Source organism: Sciurus vulgaris (assembly GCF_902686455.1).
Source record: "Sciurus vulgaris genome assembly, chromosome: 10".
NCBI classification, from domain to species: Eukaryota; Metazoa; Chordata; class Mammalia; order Rodentia; family Sciuridae; genus Sciurus; species Sciurus vulgaris.
The window spans coordinates 132,263,335-132,290,836 of record NC_136470.1 but is presented as its reverse complement, the minus strand read 5'-3'; the positions used below and the strand labels follow the sequence as shown (position 1 = coordinate 132,290,836).

At 36.9% G+C, this 27,502-nt stretch overlaps 1 pseudogene across 1 annotated transcript; it reads left to right on the top strand.

The window, feature by feature from the left end:
- The first annotated feature begins 1,790 nt into the window (after positions 1-1,790).
- LOC306637691 (thioredoxin-related transmembrane protein 2-like) lies at positions 1,791-22,543 on the top strand (annotated as a pseudogene). The gene is made up of 2 exons: positions 1,791-1,854; positions 21,445-22,543. The product of its transcript is annotated as a thioredoxin-related transmembrane protein 2-like (transcript).
- The last annotated feature ends 4,959 nt before the right edge of the window (positions 22,544-27,502 follow it).

Sequence of the window (27,502 nt, the reverse complement as noted above, 5' to 3'; positions counted from 1 at the left end):
TTTGATATATTGTTCCCTTGATCAAAATACAGTGACTTTCTTTGTCACTTTTGATTTTGTCTTGAAGTCTATTTTGTCAAATAAAAGTATAACTTTGTCTACTGGATCTTGGATTCCATTTATTTGGAACATATTTTCCATCCTTTCCGCACCAGTCTTTGCAGGTCTTTGCAGCTATGTGAGTTTCTTGTATGTAGCAGTTTGTTGGGTCTTGATTTTTAAGCCTTTCAGTCAGTCTGTGTCTTTCAAGTGGAACGTCAAAGTCAGGACAGGTAGAGTCACTTTGTATTGTTCTTGCCATTTCAATGACAATTTTTCTGATTGCTATGATTATTCTGTTAGTTTTTTCTTTTATTCATCTTACAGTTTGATGGCTTGCTGCCTTGGTCATGTTTGATTCTTTCCTGTGTCTCATTTGTGTGTCCAGTCTTCTAGTGGGATTTATTCTTTCACATCTTGTCTTGATTGTGTCTATCTTTATCTTCTGGGTGTAGTTTTCCCTTGATCTTTTTTTTTTTTTTTTTAAATTCTGGTGATATTAAATTCTTTAAGTTTATGCTTATCTTGGAAGGTCTTCATTTCTTTTTGATTATGAGGGACGTTTCTGGTTTTAAGTAATCTTGGTTGGCAGTTCATTTCTTATAGGACTTGAAATATCATTCCTTGGCCTTGACTTTAGAGTTTCTGCTGAGTGATCTTCTATTAGTGTAATGGGTTTGACTTTAAAGGTAACTTGGCACTTGTCTTAGAGCTTTTGACACTCTTTCTTTGTTCTGCACGTTTGTCAATATAACTATAATAAGTTAAGGACAGGTTCTTTTCCAGTCATATCTCTTTGAGATTCCAAAGAACCAAGATTTGGAAGTTTTTCTAACATTGTTTCACCAAGTAGGTTTTCTATGCCCTCTGCATTTTTCTTTTCTCCCTCTTGGACACCAATTATGTGGATATTGATCTTTCAATGATGTCCCAGAGATTTTGCATGTTCTCTTCATTCTTTCTTACTTTTTTCTTTATTCCTGTCTGAATTTCCACAGACTTGTCACCAAGCTATGATACTCTGTCATTGCCTTGGTCTAATATATTGTTTAGATTTTCAACTGAGTTTTATGACTTATTAAGCACTTCATTTCCAAAGTTTATCTTTGGTTTTTATTGAACTGATCATTCATATCCTGCCTTCATTATCTTCCTCTTTCTTTCTTTCTTTCTTTACTGGTATTGAATCCAAGGGGTTTTTACCACTGAGCAGCATCTCTAGCCCCCCACCCCTTTTGACAAGGTCTCACCAATTTGTCCAGGCTGGTCTCATGCATTGTCTTCCTTAATTCAATCAGTTTGTTTCTGTTCTCCTTCATTTTATTGAACTTAAAAAAAATTTCTTTTTAAGTTCTTTGTCCAACATTTTATTCACTTCAATATCTCTGAATATGACTACTATGTAGTTATTAGTTTCAGAAGGTGGCATATTACCTCATGTTATCTTATTTTTGTGTTTCTATGCTGAGAATTGTGTAACTGTTGGTATGTATAGCCATGTTGCTTTTATGTGATGGACTTCTTGGGGACTTTCTTCTGTCAGTATGTTTTGGGGTATTGGTTTGTTGTGTGATATTGAGGTTATTATCAACAGGACTCCAGTGTTATCTCTCTGTAGCATCTTTGGTGGTGATTCATGAATTGGGGCATGGAGCGCACATTTTGGAGTCAGAGAAATCCACTATCTCCTCAAGTCTTGTATGAGTGGAGACACTGGTACTTCAGGCAGATGTGATGTACACATGTAGAGTATGCGGGATCTTTGGTTACTCTATGAGAGCGACAGTCCCTATCAGATGTTAAGGATTTCCACAGGTACTGTTCATTGTAGCTCTGTTACTTGAAAACAGATTCTGAGGCTGGTTATTCTAGTCATGTTGAAGGGCCTAAAGCTTTTGTCCTCTGTTTGGAGACTGCTACAGATCTAGGAGTTTCATGGGAAGGGGTGGGGACTGCATTCACAACTTACACTTAGTGGGACTTATCTTTGGTCTTATCAACCCTATGAGATCTGATCACATGTGACTGTGATCAGTGCAGAGAACCTGCAAAGATGCTGTGTCAGTATCTTTTCCCTGTGGGGTTATCTGCTCAGGAATGAGACATCAGTCTCTCCCTGTCTAAATCTGCCTGTGGATGGGTCATTAGCTAGGAGCTTATATTCCCCCTTTTCTTAAGCAGAACTAGGTTGTGACCAGAACTCAATTTATTTATTTTTTTCATCTGAGCTTGTAGCTCAGAGGCCAAGCATATACCTAATTTGTGCAAGTCCATGGGCTTGATCCCAGACATCAGAAAAAGAAAAAAGAAAAAAAACACCACACACACACACACACATTGATAGAATAAAATAGAAATGAAAAGAAAAAAATGGGAAAATAGAAAAGATTGAATTAAAAAAAAAAAAGAATAGATGTAGAAAAATTTGTGTGTAAAATCTGTCTTACCCATGGTGCTTGGAAAGGTAAGTGAGGAAGAAGGGTCTCTGATGAGATCAGGCAGATCCAATCTTCTCTAATGTTGGAATCTTCCAGGTATGGGCGGGCAGTGGTTGGTCACTGCAACTTGTTGAAATTCCTCTCAACTCTTGCCAGAGGGCATAAGGTAGAGGGCTTGCTGTACCAAGCATTTGCCCCAGAACCGATTTTGGTGGAAGGCAGCCCATGCCTGGGGGTCATTCTCTCTGGAGGTTTCAGTCTGTGTGCCAGGAGTTTGACAAATGTCAAAGCTGGGACAGATCTGCAGATGCTCCCAAGAGTCTAGGAAGCATTTGCGTGCCAAATTCTTTGCTGGAGGCGGGTTGTGGGAATGGAGCAACTTTCTACCCTTGATCCTGATCCTGGCAGCTTCAGATCTGGCCCCTGCTTGGAACCATGTGTGACCAGCATCCCTCTAAGTCATAGAGGACGGGTTAGCTGAACAGCTTCCCAGGGGGCCATCCTCCCCATGCCCCTGCCAGTGTATCTCACCCTCCCCACGCCATGAGACTGTGTGAACCTGTGTCATAGACGCAGCCTCCAGCCAAACTCTCTTGTGTCTGCCACTTGCCCAGTTCATGCAGCAGCAAGTCTATGGGGACCCTGAGATGTGATTTTGCCAGATTCCATGAACCCCAGTGCACTACAGTCTCAGAGAGTAGAAGCCTGCTGGTTAAAGAACTCAGAGATGCAGTGAATTTCTTCTCTCAACATAGCTTTTTGTGCAGACTCCAGATTGCTTATTTATTTAAACTGTTAGTCTGCAGGATGCATCTTCTGTGTTACGTTGTGACTCTTTTCCCCTTCATCCCTTGGAGAATCATTTTCTACAGTCAAGACACCAACTGCACGCTGCTGTGTGTATCCTGCTTCTCTTGCTGTGCTTCTGCCTAGACTCAATTTCACCAGGTTCCCTTTCTCTTTGTGGATTTCCCTTGCTATCTACTCACTCCTCACACAGTTCCACAGCTGTTGCTTCTGTTCCATCCCATGAGAGAGCAGATGCTGGGTGCCTCTATTCCTCTCTGCCTTTTTATCTGTTAAGGTTTTTAGGTTTGATGAAGTCTAATATACATTTCTAGCTGTTCCAGCAGTATTTATTAAAAGACAGTTCATTGGTATTGAATTATTTTGGTGCTGTTACCGAATCACCACTAAATGTATGTTTTATTTCTGGACCCTGTTAGGTTGGCATTTGGGTGACTATATGACGGAGAGTGGAACAACTGAGACAAAGGGCAGGGCACACACATGGCGACCAATCTAACAGGCAGGAAAACTCCACTGACCCTTACCTCACCTGTCACTCACAGAACCCCCGCCCATTCCGGCCTATAAAGACTCTAGGCAGTTGGAGCCACGTGTGATTTTTCTCTGGCTCCCTACCCTGACCTCTACCCCAGGGGCTGGGAATTTCGCCCGGGAGCCAAATTCCAATAAAGCTTGCTTTGGCTTCTTTCTGTTTGATTTTATTTGGCCTAGCCAAGCCCCCGAGCTAACAGACCCTTACTTCTAACCTGTTGTTTTATATATCTATCTTTATGTTAGTATCACAACATCTTGGTTACTAAAGCTTGTAGTAATTTTGAAATAAGGAAATATGCATTCTCTAACTTGGTTCTTCTTTATCAAGATTCTTCGGTTTCATATAGGGTTCTATGTAATTTCATATTTGCTTGAGGATCACTTGTCAATTTCTGCACAAAAGCTAGTTGGAATATTTTTCTATCTATTTCTGCATGGTATGAATGAACATATAGGGAAAAACTACCATCAGAATGATCTTAAGTAAAGGTTAGTAATGTTAAGGATTGTTTTGGGTAGATTTTTCACTGCAGTAACTAAAGAACTGAACAGCACAATGGTAGAGGAGGAAAAGTTCACTCGGAGGCTCATGGTTTCAGAGGGTTCTGTCTCATAGACAGCTGGTTCAATTCTTTGGAGCTTCAGGTGAGGCTGAACATGGTGGCAGAAAAATGTGGTGGAAAGAAGCAACTTGCATGGTGATCAGGAAGCAAAGACTCCACTTGCCAGATACAAATATATACCCCAAAGTCACACCCCCAATGCCCAGTGCCCCACCTCCTCCAGCCACACCCTACTGCTTTCAGTTAGCACTCAGTAAATCCCATCAGGTGATTGATTCACTGATTGGGTTAAGGCTCTCATAAAATCATTTCTCCTCCAAACCTTCTTGCATTGTCTCACACATAAATTTTGGGTGACACCTCTTATTCGAACTATACCAGATTGATTTGCAGTAGCATGAATTTGACCGTTAGATTTGGAATCTTATGGTATTTGCCTTTTTGCTATTCTGTGAACCAGAGGTAGGTCAAATATAGACAGCTTTGCAAATTGGAACTTCCAGGGTTCCACAACTTTCTGTGAATGAGAACTTGAAAGAGGTCCCACCCTACTCTGCCTCTTCTTGTGACTGCCTGACAGCTGGTTTACACTGCCTTGTGGGATCATTTTCAAGGAGATCTTGGAGCTGAAAAGCAGGCTGGGGTTAGAGTAGTTAAAATGCCACAAACCTTGTTCTGAATTATGGAGATTCAGTCATATTTCTTCAATGAATGCTCCATGGATTATTGCAAACCTTTGGTTAATTTTCACATTTCTTTCTTTTTTAAATTTATTAATTGGGGTGTGCATGTATGGAGAGGATTGAACTCAGAAGCACTTTACTACTGAGACACATATTTTATACTTTTACTATTAATGTTTAGACGGTCTCATTAAGTTGTGTAGGGTCTTGACAAATTGCTGAAGCTGACCTCAAACTTGAGATCCTCTTGCCTCAAACTCCTGACTCACTGGAATTACAGGTGTGCACCACTATGATGTCTAGCTTTCTGACAAACTTAGTTTTTGCCAATTGTTAATTGCTTTTGTGGAACAGAAAATTTTTAGGCTTTAGTCATCATTTTTGCTGATTTCATTTCTGTAAAATAAATTTTATGATCGTATAAGTTTTCACTGGCCCCAGGATAGGAGTCATTTTGGAAAAGCATAAAGAGGAAACTAAGGCTTTGTATGTGGCTAAAGCCACCAAATATTGGCTCTAGGGAATGGTATTTTCATAGTGTTTCAGAGAAATCAATTTCATTCTCTAGGAGGAATCCACAATTTATTTTACAGTTTCTTCTTCATTCATGTCTAGATTAGGATTCTTGCAGCTTCTAGTATTCCCCTTCTCAGGTCTTACAACAGGATAGTCCAGAGGAAGTTTGGTCCACTAGTGAGATTCATTAAATTTTAAAATAAATTTTTGCATAATTTCTTTCCAAATTCCATCATCAACAAGCAGGAAGCTTTAGGAATGAGAAATGCAGTATGTTATGCATTCTGGTGTACATAGGTCCCTCCTTTATCTCTCTCTAATCCTTTGCAATTTATTAGCATGCTCAAGTCTGGTTAACTTATTTGAAATATTAATTTTTTCTTCATTATGAAAACCAGCAACTTCAAGAGTTGATAATTTACTTAGTTTTCTAGAAGTTTGTCTAAACTATGTTTCTATTTTGACAGTGGGAGTAAAAAATAAAATTTAGCATTTTATGATTTTTCTAAACATGCTACATGGATCATATGTAACAATGGTATTATAGAGTGTTACTTTAGTATAGCAACTTCAAGTGCGACAAATATTTAGAATATGTAAAATAATACTGAGTGATTTGATTTGAAAATTGTGTCATGATGTTAATTAAATGTTGCTAATTATATTTCAAGGGAAATATTTGAAATTCCAAAAGTATTGTATGATTTTTTCAACGATTTTTGTTTGTTTGTAGTCTTAGTGAACTGAAATCATCCAATTTAATCTTGATTCATTGAAGCATTCCAAATATTGAAAATTCAGAAAATTTTCCGGGCTTCTTGAGAAGAAACAAAACTGGAATGTATCATTTCCAGTGCACTTAAATGTCAACTACTGCTTGTTTGAAACACTTTTGAATTGCTCTAAGATAATGGTTGGTTGTTTTCCAGAAGGTTTTTGCAATGGCTGGATGATTCTCTAGATTACATCTGATTCTTTATTGGAAATCTTGAACACAAAGTGACATTTCAAATAGTACCAGGATATTTCCAAGCTCTTCACATTACATATAACTTCTACTATTAAAGTTTCCTTAGATTCCTTTAGTCACCTGAGGTCAGCTCAGGACAAGAACCTCAAGAAAAAAAAAAAAAAAAAAAAAAGAGGCCGAAAGTTTGTATTGGCCTAATAGCTCTGAGGGTAAACATGAAGTTTCTATTATTGCATTCAAAGAAAATACACAGTGTTCACTTAGGTTGCTTTTCCAGACTTTCTCATCTGAACCACAAAATTTTCTGGCTTCAGATTTATAGTTTAGTACTTCCAGTCAAAGAGCAGCATATTTATTTTGAAAGGAACAGATGTGCTACAAAGGTGTAGGAAAAAGAGAATAATTAAAATGGACTGTTACCATTTACTTTTCTGTTCTCATTCTGAATGGTTACCAACCTGTTGAGTAGCAAATATGACTCTTTCATGCAGCAACTACATCCACCGAACTGTGTTATCCTGTGCAAATAAGTCTGGATGTTGTGAGTAGACCTTCTAATGGATAGCATCCTAACGGATAAGATGAAGTCTTCCATAGTATAGATTTCTGCATAAGTTTGCCACAAATGCATGGCAGTCCAATAAAAGTTTTATTGACATTCATGTGATCTTTAATTGCAAACATCCTAGAAGTGTGCTGGTAATCTAGCTTTCTAGGACAAAGCAAACCACAAATCTGATATGTCAACTTTGATAGTGGGTTTCAAGCTATTGTTGCACATGTTGACAAGAATTATCCGATGGGTTGTTTGGAAACACGATGGGTGGGCTTCACGACTCTCTTATGTTTTCATAAACTTTAAAAATATTTCATTAGTGAATTTTGTTTATACATTATAGTGGGGTTCATTTTGACATATCCATAAATGCATAACATAGTGTGCTCCATTTCAGTGCCCAGAACTTCCCCCTTTCCCTTTCCTCTCTCCCCTTCCTTTACTTGACTGGTTTTACTCCTATTTACTTCTTTATTTTTATTTAGTGCATTATGATTATATTATGAGTGGAATGCTTTGAGATATTTTCATAGCTCACCTAGTATAATTTTGGTCACTTCGTTCCATCTATTCTTAGTATTTTTTTCAAAGCCCAATATTTTGATAATTATTCTCCTCTGTGGCTCTCTGAGAATATTTGAACCCATGACTCTACCTCCTGAAGCTAGATTGGACTAAGGTTCACCCCTACTTCTGTGAAGGCCAGGAGATCTTTGGAAATACTCTGATCCTGTGTGTCAGCCACACTGGGTGATGGCATAAGAAAAGGGAACTCTTTTTGTGTTGTGTAACATCTATTGAGTAAATATATTTTATATTCTTACTTAACAAACTGCCCCTAATGCAAACTACTGAAATCTTGATCAACAAAAATGAAAAAAAAAAACACTTATTCACATGAAAGTTCTCTGCTCCATGGACTGACTGACCTAAAGTTAAGAGAAAACAGTATTAAATCCTCAAATGCAGCCACACACTATGGATTTTGTTCATCAGCAGTTTCTTAAATGTTTGTAGTGTTCTTGTCTACGTTTGGAAACCTGTTTCCAAATTGCTCACAGATTGTAAAAGCACTAATTGCTAATGCTCTTTTTTTGGTTCATTGATTCCCATGTTCTCTGGCAATTGTTGGTATCAGTTAAAACAGGAACCTTCCAAAGCTATTGTTTTTTTTTTACAAATGTAATTTAAATATTGTTTTGTTAATTTGGGAAGCTATTTTAAGTTGTGTTTACAACATCAGTGACTCCTGATATTAAACTGACCTAGATTAAAATTTTGGGTAATTACTGAATTTAAATAATGGGCTAGCAAGCATGTGACTAGATGGCTAGGAGAAAATAAGACTTGTTGAGACTGGAGCCAAAGAAAATGTGTTTTAGAATGCACCACTTTCACTTTGTTGTAAATATGCCACAAAAATGCATAATTGGGCATACATCTGGAATGTGAAATACAATAATCTCAAAGAGTCAGCAAGTACACTCCATCTAAGATTGGAAGGCCTATTTCACTTTGGAATATTCCCAGGGATATAAATCAATTATCTATAAAGAAATGGATGTAGGTGTGTGTGTGTGTGTGCATGTGTGTGTGTGTGTGTATGTGTGTGTGTTGGTGTACCTATACTGAAGAAAGGTACAGGTAGAAGCAAAACAGACCAAAATATCAGACTAGGCCTAAAGATCTTCATTCTGTAATTCTTCTGTAAGTGCCTTTTGATGCTCCTAAAAAACTGTTAGACATTGTGAGAGATTTGTCTCTTCTGAGCTCCTGTTAAAAGACTGGAGAACCTGGGAAGTTTCTGAAACTGGAGAATATTAGTATATTAGGAAATAGCACCTATTATACAGTAATATGAATCCTGAAAGGAGAAAGGTAAGGGAAATTTAAAAAATTCCTCAAAAATTCTTCCCTAACAAAATAAATGAAAGTTCTCCTTTTAAAGGAAAAAAAACAAAAGCATTATTTCTTATCTCTTACAAAATAATGTGCTGAATAGAACACATTCACGCTGAAGATGGGAGAGGACAGCAGAAATTCTCCGTGAGTTACCCTGCACAACAGTGTAAGGAATGCGTCAACATTTATTTTTTTAGGTTCATGATTTTGTTCCTCAATGAATATAATTCTGACTAGTTTTTAATTTTTGTTTTGGTGCTTATGCAACAGAAATGTGTAAATTTACCCTGTTGATCATTTCTTACTTTATCCCAAATATTTTGACTTGGAAAAACTGTGCATACCTGGTATATTCCTTTCTCAATCATGTACATACCAAGATGATTACTGGAATTAGGCATTCCTTCTTTCCTTTCTCCATTTTTCTTTCATGTTCCACTGAATTCTTTTTCATGTTTGGTCATTCTCTGATTTGAAAAGTGTGTAGGCAAATTTCTTTGCAGAGTTGTTAGCATTTTTTGATCTTTCCTTTTTTAAAAAAAATGTGCATGTATATTTATTTCTTTTTATTTCTTTCTTTTTCTTTCTTTCTTCTTTCTTTCTTTCTTTCTTTTTTTTTTTTTTCTTTTTTTAAGCTATGAATCTATCTGTCAATCTGGCAATAACTCCAGGAAGTCAATGGAATAGAATCAAGTCAATAGACTTACAAAAAGTCCTGGCTCACCCAGGTAAAATGGAGAAGGAACCCTGGGAAACACACACTGATTAGTGCCATTAATTAACACTCTTTGGGCTTAAAAGAATTTTCCAGGTACTATTTTGAGTGGTACAGCATGAGCGGCAAAGATCAAGGCACACATATTCTGACTGGAAGAATTAAGCTACTATTGAAGATTTTTCCTAAAAGGCAGTAGTCTTCAACTTGGATGCACATCAAAGTCACCTATAATGCTTTTAAAAATCCAACTGCTTCCAAATGAAGAGAGCTCAAAGGGTGTCACACGAATCCTTACAACAAAAAGAGTGAAGAAACTGTAAGTTCATAACTTTTCTTGAATCCATTAGAGAGCTGATATTGCAGAGAAACCAAGCAGTCTAAAATGTAAAAAGAGACAGTTTCCTACAGGGATGGATAGGACCTGAGCATTTGCTTACTGGTGACTTACATAGTAAGAGGATACCAGTGGAATAAGTCAACCAGAATAGAAAAAAAAAAAATGGCGGAGAATAGTGTGGGCTGGCCTGCCATGGTGGAGTTCCTGATGGTCACAGATAGAGAGGACATATTCATACTGAAGATGGGAGAGGATAGGACAAAATAACAACCAAACCAACTAAAAATCATGTTATTTCTGGAGAGGAGACCAGAATACATATTTGGCCCCAAACTGCAGCTGGTGATGAAGGAGGGGCATTGAGAAGACCACACCTCTAGGATGCAGACACAGTCCTTTCCCAAGACCGTGTCTTGACCAAAGCCAAATAGAACAGACCCCACAACTAGATCAGGAATAGAGCTAGCACCAGAAGACTGGCCCCCCTCATCCCACCAGGAAGAGAAACCTTAAAGCTGATGGTGGGAAGACACTGAGAGACTATGGAAAACCAGTCCCGTCCCAAGCGGTTGCAAGAGAAATTTGAAGCATATTATTCTGTAAGAGAGAAAAAAAATGTATGAAATAAAAGCAGTGTCTTCCCTACTGTCACTGCAATACTGCTCTTAGCACTTCCAGAACACTTAGTCACACAGGCGTGGACTTTCCTCCCCAGGCAGCAAGCACTGTTCCCCAACTCCATCTGGCTGTCCTGTCAAGTGACTCTGTTCTGATGCCACCTGGAGAGAGCACAAGATTGTACAGTTCAGGGGCTCAGTCCCTCAAGATTTCCTCTACTCAGATGTTTGCTGCAAAACCCAGGCTGCAGCCTGCACTTAAGGACAAACTGTGATAAACCAGAGGTTCCCACGACTCTCTTCTTATGTTCCATTAATTTGCTAGAACATATTTTAGAACTCAGGAAAACACTTATCTTTACCCAATTTATTGTAAATATATTGTCTACTTAGTGCCATTTATTGTAAGTATATTGCTTTTATGGAATTAGCTTTTTTTTTTTTTACATTTTCATTTTTTATTCAGAGACAGGTTTTCACTAAATTGCTGAGAGCTCAGGCTTTGGTTTTGGGCATCAAACCAAACACAGGGCCTCATACATGCCAAACTCCCAGCTGCTTCCTCAATTTCAGCATGCCAACTTAAACTTACATAGGTTGAATTAACTCAACATTCACCATATACTTAAACCCTCCAGGTTGCATACAGCTATGCAAATTAGCAAGACCAAGAATTGAATACAAAAGAATTAAAACTTAATTAAGGCTCCCCATGACAACTGTGGTATCACATACTAATATGTATATAACACAAATAAACCTGTGTGTGGCGGGTGAGACTCGCGGCCCAGGGTTACGCCACATGCATCTAAAGATGGCGACTGGCAGAGAGCAAACGGCATCCTGATTATGCCTGGAGAAGGGCAGAAAGCGTTTACCATTGGCTGCATGATAATCAGTTCAGCCGCCTAGCACATAGACAGATATACTTTACATGTATGCTCCAGCGAGTGATCGCTTGACCTTTAACAGGATTGTATGGACATATCTGGTTACAATTGCTTATGCATGAGACTGCTTATATATTGAGGGTATTTATTTGAATAAAGAGGAAGCTGCTTCATGAACCTCTGAAGCGTACGTGTCTTTCGTCCTGCCGGTTGGGCCGTAAGAGCGAGAAGCGGCTGCGGAGCCACTTGGAGCAGCCGGGCAAAGAAGTGGTGGTTTTCCGTTAAGTGGTGGCCCGGACCACGATCAGATGAGGATCGGACTGGGAATGGGTGAGCGCTCAGATAAATAAAAGACAGTTTCGCTAGCGTAATTAACGAGAAGGTTTCCCTATTTGAGGAAACGGTTACCTTAAGGTTTTAACAGAAGGTTCCCCTAGAGAGGGAATATTAACGGAAGATTCTCCTAGAGAGAGAATATATTGAAAGGCTGTCCCGAGAGACAGCAAAGGACGTCCCATAACAAATATGTGTAAGTTGCTGTTTGTGTTACCTTTTCTTGTTTGGTTTCTGTTTGTTGTTGTTATAGCGATGTGTACATTAGTTTGTTTTGTCTGACTTCCAAAAAACCAAAATTTCAAAAACAGTTAAGAGAAGGGGAAAAGATATTAGAAACTGTAGAAAAAGAACAATCAAGTCAAGCTTCTGAAAGAGAAAGTAGATGTTCAGACCTCTGTGCCTCCGCCAGAGCAGTATTAACTCCAGAGATGGGAGTACAGCCAATACCAACTTTGGTTGTTGGCCCATTACATAAAGGAACAGTGGGACTAGTTCTGGGGAAGAGTTCTTCTGCTTTAAAAGGATTAAATATTGTCCCTGGAGTTATAGACCCTGATTTTACAGGAGAAATAAAAATTCTTGCTTCTTCACCAAGAGGTGTAGCAATAATAGCTCAGGGTGATCGCATAGCACAATTGTTGGTCTTACCCAGTTGCTATTATCAATATCCATCAAAAAATATTATTAGGGGAAATAAAGGGTTAGGTTCTACTGGCCAAAATATAGTCATGTTAACATGGGGTTTAAAAGATAGGCCTATGACAAAATTAGTGATAGAAGGCAAAAGTTTTGAGGGCTTATTAGATACTGGAGCTGACAAAGAAAAGCAAGTGGATAAGAAAACCGGTGGAGTCGTGAGAGGAGGAGACAGCGTGTCTATCAGGGGTGCTCAGAGGCGAGACCAAGTGCATGCTCATTCAGTTTGTCTTTTTGTGCCAGATGCTATTTTGGTGCTTTCTATATTTCTCAGCATGAGAAAAAAAAAAAAAAAAAGAGAGTAATTTAATATCTTGCTAGATAGTCCGGTGGCATATCCAGATAAGAACCTCTATCTACCTTCCTCTGAATCTCCATCACTTTTTCCTAAGTGATGCTGGTAACTAGTTAAAAAGCTGTTTCACAGCTGAAGTTAAGGGTGGAAATGCCCACCAGGTGTCAGAGTCTACGTAACTCAGTGTGTCTTTTTTAATACAGTTTTTCCTTATTTAAAAAATTTGAGCAAACAACTAACTGCACTGAGTTCTATACTTTGAGATAGGGTATATGAACATTTTACTGTCTTCCAAGTCCATCAAAGTCATGTTGATATTTTTGATAATAAGTTCACTAATGTATTATTGTGTCCCAAAACTTTTTTATTTGTTTAAAAAAATTTTAGATGTTGATTGACCTTCTTATTATTTTATTCATTTATTTATATGTGGTGCTGAGAATCAAACTCAGTGCCTCACATATACTAGGCAAGTGCTCTACCACTGAACCACAAACCAGTCCCCCAAAACTTCATTACCTTAAAGTCTGAAGTAAACCTGAATATCCTGAAATGATTAATGAATACTTGTTTGTTAAATTGTAAATAAAAATTATATAAAACAAGTGTCCTCTGAATCCTTTTTAAATTCTAAAATATCAAGATATTATTAACATAGAGAAAATGCTCAAATATTAATGGAATGGCTCAGTTAGTTTTGAGAAACATATGCACATTTACTTATGACAAGGAATATCCTGTCAGTCAAAAAAGTTCCTTGTGTTCCTTCCTGGTCAATTTCCATAATCCTTGGTGCTAAATCCATATGCCTATCATTTTAAGTTAGTTTTGCCCATTCTGTATCTAAATGTTACGTATTGAATACTATTTGTTTCTTGACTTCTTTTACTCAGCACAACGTTTTAGTATTCATGTTTTGGGGTGTAATAATAGTCTGGTCCTTTTTAATGACTAACATCCACTATATAAACATATGACAGTTTATCCATCCTCCTGTCAAAAGACATGTAGACTGATTTTGGCTATTTGTGAATAAATCTGATTTATTGTGAATAAATTTAATGATTGTGGATAATTCTTGTTCAAGAGTTTCTGTGGATGTATGATTTCAGTTCTCTTGGATTAGAATTGGAGGGAAAACATGTAGCTGTGTCTTTAACTTTATCACAATTGCCAAACATCTTTCCAAAGTGGTTGTGTTGTTTTACACTCCCACAAGCTCACGTATGAGAACTCTGGTGGTTTCAAATACTTTCCAACGTTTGGTGTTGTTAGCCTTTTTACTCTAGGTATGCTGTGGCTATGTAGTAGTATGATTTGATAAACTGCAGTACAGGCTGCTTGAGATGCTCGGCTGGCTGGTAGGGCTGCCGCAAACATTTCACATCACCTGTATCTGGACACATAATGAGATTGTACCTCTCCATCTCTCTATTTTGATATTAGATGTGGTCACATGACTTTATTTAGCAATAAAATGATGGTGCAAATGATGCATGTCATTTCTGAAAAGAAAATTTATATCCTTTATATGATTCGCCACATTTCATCTCTACTGCCAGTGTAAATTTAGAACCACATCCCTGAGCTTGGACCTACATGAATTCTGTAAGCAAAAGCCTCTCTCCAACTTGTGCTAAGAAATAGAAACAACCCTTATTATCTTAAGCCTTTGAGATACTAGTGTCATTTTCTATTGCATTAGCTACCTATCCTGAAAGTGGAGTCTGCCTCTCAATACTGCTTGGCCTGTTGTAGTACACATTAGCCATGAAATCAGAATCTCATGTAAAAGAAGTGGAAGGAAATACTTTATGTGTTTTGTACTCACTAGCCTGTCAAAGACAATGCATTAAGAATCTATGTTATTCTTTGAAAACTGTGAAGACTCAATTTCTTTGCAAGGTATTTTTTTTTTTTTTTTTTTTTTTTTTTTTTTTTGGTCATTTGAATGATGAATCTCAGAGTTTTGATTGATTTCAAGTTTGTAAAAACCAGTGACAGAGACTGGTGCCTTCTCTTTCACTTTTACCTTTCTCTGCCCTTTTCTATTTGAAACTGTTATGTATTCTCTGAATCAGTATTGATATGCTCTGCACCATCTCTTATGTAGATTTGATAACAAGGAATACAGAAAGTAAAGCATTTGTTACAAGGTAATAAAAATAGGAAAATCATTGACAAGATGGGCAAGACTTCTAAGGACTTTAGGACACATGTTGTGAGCCAATGGATAAGGTATACAGCTATATATACAAATCCATGTCCATTAAGTGTTGTCTTGACCTTGACTCCATGAAATTCAAGGACAAAATTGGCAGTAATGTCAGGTCATATAGAAAGAATTTTCACATAATTTCTAAGATTCAGATATTTTGATTACATTGTTGAATGAGAAAAATCTTCGTTCATCTTTTTAATAATTAAAATTTGCCCAAGTGATGTGAACAGTGTGGTTTATAGGATCTGTTATAGGATGGTGTGATAGTTAGTCTGGATTGTCAAACTGACTGGATTAAGTGATGCCTAGAATTAAGAGATTTGGGGTTGTGTTGATGGGCGTGTTTCCATAGATGACTGGCATGTGGGGCAGCAAGCTGAGGGGAGACCTGCCCTGAACATAGGCATCAGAGTCCCATAGACTGAGGATCCAGATGGAACACAAGACAGAAGAAAGAGGCAGCAGAGGCAGATGCAAGCGCCAATCTCCCTGAAGGGGTACGTTGATTACTGCTGCCATCACCAGAGGACATTGAACCGCAACTCCTTTACCCATCCAATGTGGACAATGACCAGTGATGCTCCGCAGAGTTCCCAGATCTTCAGTCTCAGAGTGGGGTGCATTGTTGGTACTTCTTGTTCAGAGGTTCCAACTTCTTCTACTAAGCAACTCAACTCCTGGGTCCTCTGGCTCTCCAGTGTTCAGAAGGCCACTCTGGGACTCTCCAGCTTTTGATAATCTAAGCTAATCTAATAAATCCCCCTTTAATAATCATAAACTAATCATAACTAATAAAGATGTTTATATACATAGAGAAACACAGAGTTCATGCACAGGTTTTGTTATTGTTATATTTTTATTTAAATATACATGAGGGGGCTGGCGATATAGCTCAGTTGGTAGAGTGCTTGCCGAGCCGGAAAAAGGCCCTGGGTCCAGTCCCCAGCACCAATAAACAAACAAACAAACAAACAAACAAACATGAGGGGCTGTAGCTCAGTGGTACAGCGCTTGCCTAGCACATGGGAGGCACTGAGTTGGATCCTCAGCACGACATAAAAATAAATAAATAAAATAAAGGCATTGTCTCCATCTAAAACTACAAAAAAATCTTAAGAACATAAATATACATGAAGGAGCTAAAGAACAAGAATTAGATCCTTTTTAGATCCATACCTTGAAATGAAAAGTCATGACCATTGATGTCAAGATATTTTGTAGATGTCTTTATATTGTTGGTATTAATTTCAAGTCTCAAAACATCTCTAAAGATGTAAATCATTTAGAGCATATTTTCTGACCACAGTGAAAACAAGTTGGAAATTTATGACAGAAAAATGAATGATCTCCAAACACCTGGGTAAGCAATGAGCTTCCAAAGAATTCATGAGTCAACAAAATTCAGAATGTACGTTAGAAAATGTTTTTGACTGAATACTAGTGAAAATATATTAGTGTTTTTTTTTTTTTTTTTTTTTTTTTTGGTCGGGGGAAGATTCACCTAAATTAGTGCTTTGGAGAGAAATTATTGCTTTAGTGCATAGGTATAAATCAAATAAAGATTGAAAAAAGTGACCTGAACTTATAGTTCATAAAACTACAAAAACAGTAAATTGAAGTCAATAGAATGAGATTTCAGAAGATAACAGAAAAAGCAAGTATATAACAGAGAAAATTGACAAAGCTGAAAGTGTGCTCTTAAAGTTTGACAAAATCTGATAGCACTCCGGCAAGACTGATAATTTGAAAGTATAGGGAAGATACAAATTGCCCTGCTGAGTTACGAGAGAGGCAATGTCACCACAGATTGTAGAAATGAAAATAGAGCAGGGATGTGCTTTGATACTCAGGATTAGTAGTCAACAAAGTGAAAATCATAGCCACATTATTAGGATGACTGCTAAGAAGAAAAAGGAAGCAATTCCGGTTCAGAAGTGGAGAAATGAGGACTTCAGTCCTCTGGTGGAAACATAAGGTGGGATAGCTGCTGTGCTTGGCCCTTCCCAAAAATGTTAACTACAGAGTTGGCCTGTGACTCAGAAAACTCTCTTAGATATTCATCACAGAAACTGAAGAGATGTGTTCACACAAAATGTTTTACACACGTTTCCACAGGAACAGCATTCATAACATTCAGAAAATGAAAACAACCCAAATGCCCACCAACTAAGGAATAAACAAAATGTGATGGACCATTACAATGGGATATTGGTGGACCCTAAAAAAGCAACAAAGTAGTGGTAGGACACAGTGAACCTTAAAAACATTACAGTAAGTGAAGGAAGCCAGACTCAAAAAGTCATGGCGTGTATGACTGTTTATACGAAATGTCCAGAAAGGCAAATTTATAGAGACAGCGAGGAGCTTAGTGGTTTCCCAGAGCCTGGGGGGTGGGGAGGGAACAAGGGAGTAAACTACCATGATCTCTTTGGATGGCAGAAAAGTTCTAGAGTGAATAGTGGTGAAGGTTGCCCAGCCCTGTGAATGCTCTAAATCCCACTGAATCTTACACTTTAAGATGGAATTGGAAACAAGACAATTATATCTCAATCACAAACGAACATATTATGAAGGGGCGTTTTGCTAAGATATTTGCAAACTAGGGAAATACATAAATCTTGAAAAACACAATTTTAGAAAATTCAAGAAATTGGAATTCATGGTTTACAAACTAGCCAGACACGCACAAAAACAGGAAACCCAGGTATCTTCAGAGGTGAATCCCTCCAAATATTTAAGGAAAATATAATGTGAATAATATCAATGTTGCATGTAATCTCTGAGAAAATAGAGAAAGAAGGGGATTATTCTCATATTCTTATATAAGACCAGAATAACACTGGTCCCCAAATCATATCATAACAAGGAAAGTAAAATAAGGCTAAATACTTTTATCAACGAAAATGAAAGGGAACATTCCTAAACTAGATAAGACAAGGGGATTTATTCCAGGAATGCAAGATTGGCTAAATATTAGAAAATTAATCAATATACTTCACCATTCTTATCAAATAAAGGGGAAATATCACAAGATTTAAATCCATAGATACAGAAAAGTCATTTGATAATATCCAATACCATTTTAGTATTAAAACAGCTAAGAAGTAATAGATCTTCCTTAATGTGATAAATGGTATCTAAGACAATAACAACCTACACCTAATGTCAACATATGGATAAAATACTGAACACTGTTCAACTTGGAAACAAGACAAGATGTCCGCTATTTGTGCTTCTATTCAATATCATGCTAACATTCCTAAATAGTGCGATAAGTGGGGAAAGAAACAGCCTGAAAAGTAAAAAAAAAAAAAAAAAAAAAAAAAAAAAAAAAAGACATTTTTTGCAGGAATAATAATCATTTGTGCAAAAATCTGCAAATTATTAGAATAATCAAATTTAGTAAATTCACTGTTAAACATATAAAGTACATTGAATTTTTGTTAAACAATTAGGAAATTAAAACATAATTTTTCAATTTACAGAAAAAATACTATACTCATTGAATGGAAGACTCACTTTTATTATGATGTCTTTACCCATGCACCTCAGATAAAGCATTAATCTCTAGGATATATAAAGAACTCAAAAAACACCAAAAAAAAAAAAACCCAATCAATAAATGGGCTAAGGAACTGAACAGACATAGAAGAAGATATATAATTAATCAACAGAATATAGGGAAAAAAAGTTCAACATCTCTTGCAATTACAGAAATGCTAAATCAAAACTACTCTAAGATTCATCTCACTCCAATAGGAATGGCAATTATCAAGAATACGATCAACAATAAATGTTGGCAAGGATGTGGGGAAAAAGGTATACTCCTACATTGCTGGTAGGACTGCAAAATGGTGCAACCATTATGGAAAGTAGTATGGAGATTACTAAGAAAACTTGGAATGGAACCACCATTTGACCCAGTTATCCCACTCCTTGGTTTATACCCAAAGGAGTTAAAATCAACATACTACAGTGACACAGTCACATCAATATCTATAGCAGCTCAATTCACCATAGCTAAACTATGGAACCAACCTAGGTGCCCTTCAACAGATGAATGGATAAAGAAAATGTGATATATATATATATATATATATATATGTACATATATGTATGTGTAGCACATATATATGATAAATATATGATGGACTATTATTCAGCTTTAAAGAAGAATGCAATTATGACATTTGTTGGTAAGTGGACGTAGTTAGAGAATAGCATGCTAAGTGAAATAAGCCAAACCCAACAAAACAAAGACCGAAAATTTTCTCCGATATGTGGATGCTAATTCACAATAAGGTGGGGGTTAGGGAAAAATAGAGATACTTTATAATAGGTAGAGGGGAGTGAAGGGAGGGGAAGGGGGATGGGGTAGGAACGAGAGTAGAGTGAAACAGACATTATCACCTCATGTACATACATGACTGCATGACCAATGTGATCCTGCAATATTTATAATAAGAAAAACGAGAGCTTATACTCCATTTATGTATGCTCTATCAAATGTATAAATGCATTCTACTGTCATATACAACAAATTAGAACAAATAAAATCTTAATAAAAAATTTAAAAAGATGTCAGTTCTGCCCTTCTTTATGTAGATTTCATGGTCTCTCAATCAAGCAAGCACTCAGCATTTTTTCTTGTGGCAAGTTCATTCTAAAATGTCAAGGACCTAGAACATCTAAGGAATTAATTTTAAAATACCAAATATTGAGCTAATTTTAAATCACAATGATGAAGAGAGTGCTGCCTTGGTGCAAGGGTAGGAAGCTTAGCCAGTAGCAGCAAATAAGTTCTGAGATACCCAGTTACTCTCTCGCAGTAAACCAATTAGACAATATTGCAGTGCCAATATAGAGTTGAAAGAAGAATTATTTTTTCAAACATATGGTACTAAATCAGTTGATATTCACATAAAAATAATCTTGATCACTATATATACAATTGCTATTTGAGATGTACTCTAGTCCTAAATCTTAAAGGTAAATATAGTTCCAAGAATGAAATATATGAGTATACTCAGGACCTTGGGATAGAAAAAAACTACTGAACATTGTTCCAAAGAGTACTAACCTAAGAAGACTGATAAAAGACTATTGTTTTTAAAAGGACACCATTATGTTCATCAGTGAACCATATCGTCAGACTGGGAGGAAACATTTTCAAAACATAAATTTTGCAAAGTACCATTGCCCAGTATATAAAAATAACTTTTTCAAAAAACTTTTGTGCTGGGTCCCAGGGCCTTGTGCTTGCTTAGTATGTATTCCAACTCCTACAGTGATTTGAGATTGACAATACAAAGATTTGAGTAAGCACATAATTCAAAAGATGTTCAAATGTTAAACATGAAAATGTGCTTACCAGCATCACTCATCAGGGAAATGCAAAGTTAACTATTATGCGAATCACAATACACCCACTGTAATTGTTCCAATTATCATATTCTTAATAGCAAAAAAAAAAAAAAAAAAAAAAAAAAAATGCCTGGAAAAAGCCCAAAGATCTACCACTGGTAGAGTAAATTGTGGTACATTCACACAATGGAAATCTACCCTGCAGTGAAGATCTGCTACCATTCACAACAGCATAAATATCACATATATAATGTTGCATGAAAAAAATGTTGGAAGAATAGTAACAAATATACTCTTTATACAAAGTTAAAAACCCTAGCTAATGGTAATATTTAAAGGTAGAATAATGAAGCCCTTAGTGGAATTATCACTGACTGGGAGCAACAGGAGATCCTCTGTTTCATATCATATTTATGCACAATTATTTACCCTTGTTACCTCAAATTTGCATTATTAAATGATGCAGAAAGATTTTTTATAGTTAATTTTGGTTGGTTTAATTTCCCATGAGAGCTGAACTAAATAGCATGAATCTGTTAGGAGAAAGAATGCTGACATACTAATAATTCATTATGGAGAATGTTCATGATTTAAAAAGAGAAATCTCAGACATTTGGTAAGTTCTAATTGATGCTATTGACTGTTTTGATGTCTCTGTCTTGGTATAATGAGGACTCAGAAAGCTGGCTGGCTATCTCTGCCTCCATGTATGAATTGATTAAAAGTATATTACTAAAAATTCAATTGTCTTGTAATATTATTTAACATTTATATACAATTATAGAATATGCAGTGTACTAAATGGCTAATGGCTGACTTTCTGACAGAAGTTTTCTCTGAATCCCATTTAAATCTCAGAGATAAAATAAAGTAAAATATACACATGCACACCCCATAGGTTTAAAATCATACACATATTCAAGGTTATAGGTACAAAGTTCCATAAGAGTGAATCTTAGGTATTGGTGCGAGGCTTTCACGATGGCTGGCTCGACCTACTGCCTTCTGTCTGCTCTGCTCTGCTCTCTGCTGCTTTCCTACTTGTGAGGAGGAACTACCACCCACTTTGCCACGGTTTGCTCACCCAACGCGAAGACGGTAATCCGTGTGATTTTGACTGGAGAGAAGTGGAGATCCTGATGTTTCTCAGTGCCATTGTGCTGATGAAGAACCGCAGATCTATCACCGTGGAGCAACATGTAGGCAACATTTTCATGTTTAGTAAGTGGCCAACACGATTCTTTTCTTCCGCCTGGATATTCTCATGGGCCTGCTTTACATCACACTCTGAATAGTGTTCCTAATGACCTGCAAACCCCCTCTGTATATGGGCCCTGAGTATATCAAGTACTTCAGTGATAAAACTATAACGAGGATCTGGAGCGGGACAAGAGGGTCACTTGGATTGTGGAGTTCTTTGCCAATTGGTCTAATGACTGCCAATCATTTGCTCCTATCTATGCTGACCTCTCCCTCAAGTACATCTGTACAGGGCCTAAATTTTGGGAAGGTGGATGTTGGACACTATACCGATGTTAGTACCAGGTACAAAGTGAGCACATCACCCCTCACCAAGCAACTCCCTACCCTGATCCTGTTCCAAGGTGGCAAAGAGGTAATGTGGCGGCCACAGATTGACAAGAAAGGACAAGCTGTCCTCTTGGACCTTCTCTGAGAAGAATGTAATTTAACTTGAATGAACTATACCAACGGGCTAAGAAGATATCAAAGACTGGAGACAGTACCCCGGAGGAGCAGTCTGTGGCCCCAACCCCTACCACAGTGCCAGATGGGAAAGCAAGAAGGTCAAAACAAGATCACTGCCTTGTTTTTGCTCCCTCTCCTGCAATTCCAGGCACCGGTTTGAGGCCCTGCTCCAGTGTAACCACAAGCTCTACCTGGAGGCTGCAGCCTTTTATTTGTTTTTCCCTGTTTGTTCCAGAGTGGCAGGTGCTGCTTCTGATTTTAAAGAAGCATCCACAGAATTGTCAGGTACCCTGCTGTGCTGTGGCTAACTCTTTCCTTAAGGGAGAGATCTCATCGGATGGGGTGGAATAGTCTCCCTCCAAGGTTGGGTCATTGTGTAAACTGCTGTTCATTACTCAGACATCACCAGTCTGTGGTTTCATTATTCCTCTTAGTGGACCTGCATAGCCTAGACTAGATTAACCTGCTACATGCCAGGGTATATAACACTAAGAATTTTTTCCTTAAAGACCCTTACTTTCCTTAGGCCCTTCTGGCTTGTTCTGTGGCATTCATTAAAAAAAATACAAGCCTAAACTTGTTACTGGTTCCAAGGAGAAACCTTTAACTGCAGAGTTTTCATCATTGAAAATAGTATTAAATGATCCCCCTATTTTGTAGGGATCCAGAGAAGGAGGAATAGAAACTTGAGACTTTCCTTTGTGTGTTGGGACCTGGAGGAGAAAGCCTGGACTGTCCTTTTCTCTGACCTAGTCCCCACACAGAACTGATAGTTTTCCATAATAAAGAGACTGGTATTTCCTTTTGAAAAAAAAAAAAAAAAAAAAAAAAAAAAAAAAAGAGTGAATCTTAGCAACACATGCTAAACTTTTAAGGCCCATTGGGCCAATGTGGCAGTGTTCTCAGAAATGGGGACCCTTAGATTATGGGAAAGCAATATCCGAATAGCTCACTCAGTTCACAGCAATGAGTTTGTTCCTTTAATTTTAATCATCACAGAATGTATCAAATAAACCAATCTACTCAGTCCTTGCTTTGCACAGTTAATTGAAATGTGATTGATTTGAACACTCTTCCAATTCCCATGGGCTCTGCGGTAACTGATGTGCTTACTAGGAAAAGCAAGCACCCAGCTCCAGAGTGCATTAGTTTCAGTTCACAGCATACCTTGCAAAACAAGGACTGTCTGGGTTACCTCTATTTTATGTTGAAATGTTATAAATTACGAAGGTGGAGATAAAATTTTGTTTTTCTGCTTGAGAATATCAAATTAGAAAATGGTTGCCTTCTGCTGGTATTGAAAAAAAACCATACAAATACCTTAGAGCAATGATTTACAGATAATTTAAAAAGTTGAGAAATTTCCTTTTTTCTTCCTCCTATTCCTTATTTTGAAAATTTACATGGTGAATACATTGGAATTTCTATCATTTTCTTTCATGTCTAGGAAATGACCCATAAAACCTTTGTGAGGCTCTTGACGTTGTGAAATTGACCCTGGAAATTGGAGATTCCTATGTAGCTACTTAGAGTTTCCTGTTTTTACCTTAGATGTTACATGTTTGTATTCATTTTAACAAATACAGAAACACAGAAAAGATTGTACAAAACACCTTTATTGTTGAGACATAAGCATTCGCAAACTGTGGTGGTATATGATTTCTAGATAGTTCTCTACTCATCAGCACCTTTGAAAATACCCCAGCACCAGGCACAGTGGTGCATGCCTCTATCCCAGTGTCTGGAGAGGCTGAGGCAGTAGGATTGAAAATTGGGATTATCCTCAGCAATTTAATGATGCCCTGAGGAACTTAGAGAGATCCTGTCTTAAGATTTAAAAAACTGGAAAACTTATGAAAAAATGGCTATGGAGATTGATGTTTATATGAAAACTTGACAGAATTATGAGTTGCCCTAGGACTTTATTTTCTTGTAAAAGTCTAAAGAGCATTTATTGTGACTAAAACATATATTATTATCAATACTGAGTATTATAAGAAACATTCCATCTAGTATATTATTTGCCTTAATATTTAAATTCTAAAATCTTCCATGGACTGTGTTTGAAGGAACCCAAGGAATGAGATTCATTCATGCAAATATTCACTATACATGGGTATTTCAGGAGCCTGTGGAAAAGGTGTGGACTAGGATGGTAGCTCCATAATTGTTTCATTAGTTTTGTAATTAATATATTTATCAAAACCACAATTCTTTTGATTACTATGACATTTTTTAAAAAAATTATTTATTTATTTATTTATTTATTTATTTATTTATTATTTATTTTTTACAGACTGCATTTTGATTCATTGTACACGAATGGGGTACATTATTTTGTTTCTATGGTTGTATACAATGTAGATTCACACCATTCGTGTAATCATACATGTACATAGGTAATGATGTCTGTCTCATTCCACCATTTTTCATACCCCCCTCCCTCTCATTTCCTTCTACATAATCTAAAGTTCCTCCATTCTTCTCTCACTCTCCACAGCCCCTACCCCCATTATATATCGTTCTTCACTTATCGGGGAAAACATTCGGCCTTTGGTTTTGGGATTGGCTTAATTCACTCAGCACAATATTCTCCAACTCCATCCATTTATCTGCAAATGCCATGATATTATTCTTCTTTGTGGCTGAATAATATTCCATTGTGTTTATGTACTACAGTTTCTTTATCCATTCATCTGTTGAAAGGCATTTAGGTTGGTTCCACAATCTAGCTATTGTGAATTGAGCTGCTATAAACATTGATATGGCTGCATTACTGTAGTATGCTAATTTTAAGTCCTTTGGGATAACTGCGTCAAAATGTGGATCCATTCCAAGTTTTCTGAGGATTCTCCACATTGCTTTCCAGAGTGTCTGCACCAATTTGCAACTCCACCAACAGGGTACAAGTGTGGCTTTTTCCCCACATCCGCGCCAACATCTGTTATTGTTTGTTTTCTTGATAATAGTCATTCTAATTGGAGTAAGATGAAATCTTAAAGTTGTTTTAATTTGCATTTCTCTAATTACTAGAGATGTTGAACACTTTTTCAAATATTTATTGATTACCTGTGTGTCTTCTTCTGTAAAGTACCTGTCCAGTTCCTTGACCCATTTATTGATTGGGTTCTTTGTATTGTGGTATGTTTTGGTATTTAACTGAGCAACTTTCTTGGTTGTCCATGTGTTTGAATCCAGGCTGCCAAAGGAAATCAAAATTTGTAGATCACATAATTCATTTTAGGAAAATGGATTATGCAAGCTAAAATTATCTCTTGAAAATAGAGTTGTTTGTATGACTTCAGTAAACTTGTTCAACCTAAGTATTACATGTATCTATTTGATTTCATTCTTCTTTCTTTTTTTTTTTTATACAACTTTATTTTTAGAAATCTTGTTAATGTACAGGCATTGGCACATTTTTAAAACAAACTACATAAACAGATCTTTCCTATACTCTAGGAAAGTGGAATGTCAGAAGTCAACAAAATGTGATAAACTTAAAGTGCTAAAACAGAAGGCACTTCACAAAATCTGTTCACTGAAACAGTTAAGATTCATTCTTATTTCTAAGACAAGGTCCAGCAACTTTTTCCAGATTCTTTGTGTGTGTCCGGTATTCAGATTTCTTTTCCTTCCTCACTTTAGAAACATTATTTTACTTTATTAATTGCTTTGATTTTTATTTGCATATAAAGTGCATAGTATAAAATTAATTCATTTTAAGAATATATATCAATTTTTTCAGACTATATACAATGGTGCAACCACAATAAATTAAACCAAATTATAGACAATTTTAATCTCCCCTACACACACACACACACACACACACACACACACACACACAAAACCTCTTGTGCCTGTGATCAGTCTCTCTCCAAGCTTCCCCAAGCTCACCCAGTAACTGCTATTATACTTTCTGCTACTTTCCTGATTTGCCTACTCTGGACATTTCAAAATGGACTAGCATGCAATTTGAGCTTTCATTCTGACTTCTTTTCTGTAGGATAATGTTTTTAAGATTCATCCATGTTGTATTGTGCATTAGTACTTCATTATTTCTATATCTGAATTTTATTTCCACTGTATGGATATATTGCATTTTCTTTATTCATCTGTCAGTGGATGGACATTTGGTTGTTTCTACTTCTTGGCTAATTATGAATAAAGCTGCTACAAACATGCGTATACATGTTTTTGAATGGCCCTGTTTTCGGATGGACCTATGTTTTCAACTCTTTGGAGTATATACATAAGGGGTTAAGTGCTCACATCAGATGGTAACTGTTTTACTTCTAAGAAACACCGAACTGTTTTGGAGAGCAGTTGAGTGTGATATTTCCCCCTAAATATATAAGTGCCCTATTATGGTTTGGATCTGGATTGTCCCCCAGAATCTTGTATTTTGAAGACTCGGTCCCCAGTGCAGTAATGTTCAGAGATGGGGTTTTTAGCAAATGATGGGATCATGAGGACTCTCACCTCATTAGTGGATTAATCCACTTGATGGATTAAAATTTGAATGGACTACTGGGAGGTGGTGGATGCAGGTGAGGCATGGCTGGAGGAAGTAGGTCACTGGGAGTGTGCCCTTGAGGACTGTATCTTGTCCCTGGTCCTTTAACTTCACCTCTCCTCCCTGTCTCTCTTTCTCTCTGCTTTCTAGCAGCTATGTGCTGAGCAGCCATGCCCTTCCATCATGATGATCTGCTTCTCCTCAGGCGCAAAACAGTAGAGCCAGCCTACCCTAGGCTGAAACCTTTGAAACTGAGCCAAAATAAATTCTTCTGTCAGCTATTTTCCTCAGATGTATGTCTGCACAACAACGAAAAGCCAATTTATTCACATTCTCATCCAAATTTATTATTTTCCTTTTTTTTTTTTTTAAAGAAAAAGAGTCATCCTAGTGGGTGTGAAGTAGTATTTTTGTGTGTGCATGGTTTGGGTTTGCATTTTTCCCTCATGACTACTGATGTTGAACGTATTTTGTACACTTATTAGTCATTCATTTCTTTTCTTTGTATCAGCATCTATTTAAATACCTTGCTCATTATAAAATCGGATTATTTTTCTTTTCTATTAAGGCAAAAGTCATTTGTGCATCCTGAATTCTAGATGCTTATCAGATACATATTTGTGATATTTTGTCCTAGTCTGTGTATTATATTTTCCATTTCTTGATAGTGTTCTTTTAGGCTCAAAGACTTTCAGTTTTTATTATTATACAATAACGTATATTAATTGTACAGATTAATGGTTTTCCCTGTGGCCTTTCCATTCATGTAAGTATTATGCTTTGTTGTTGTC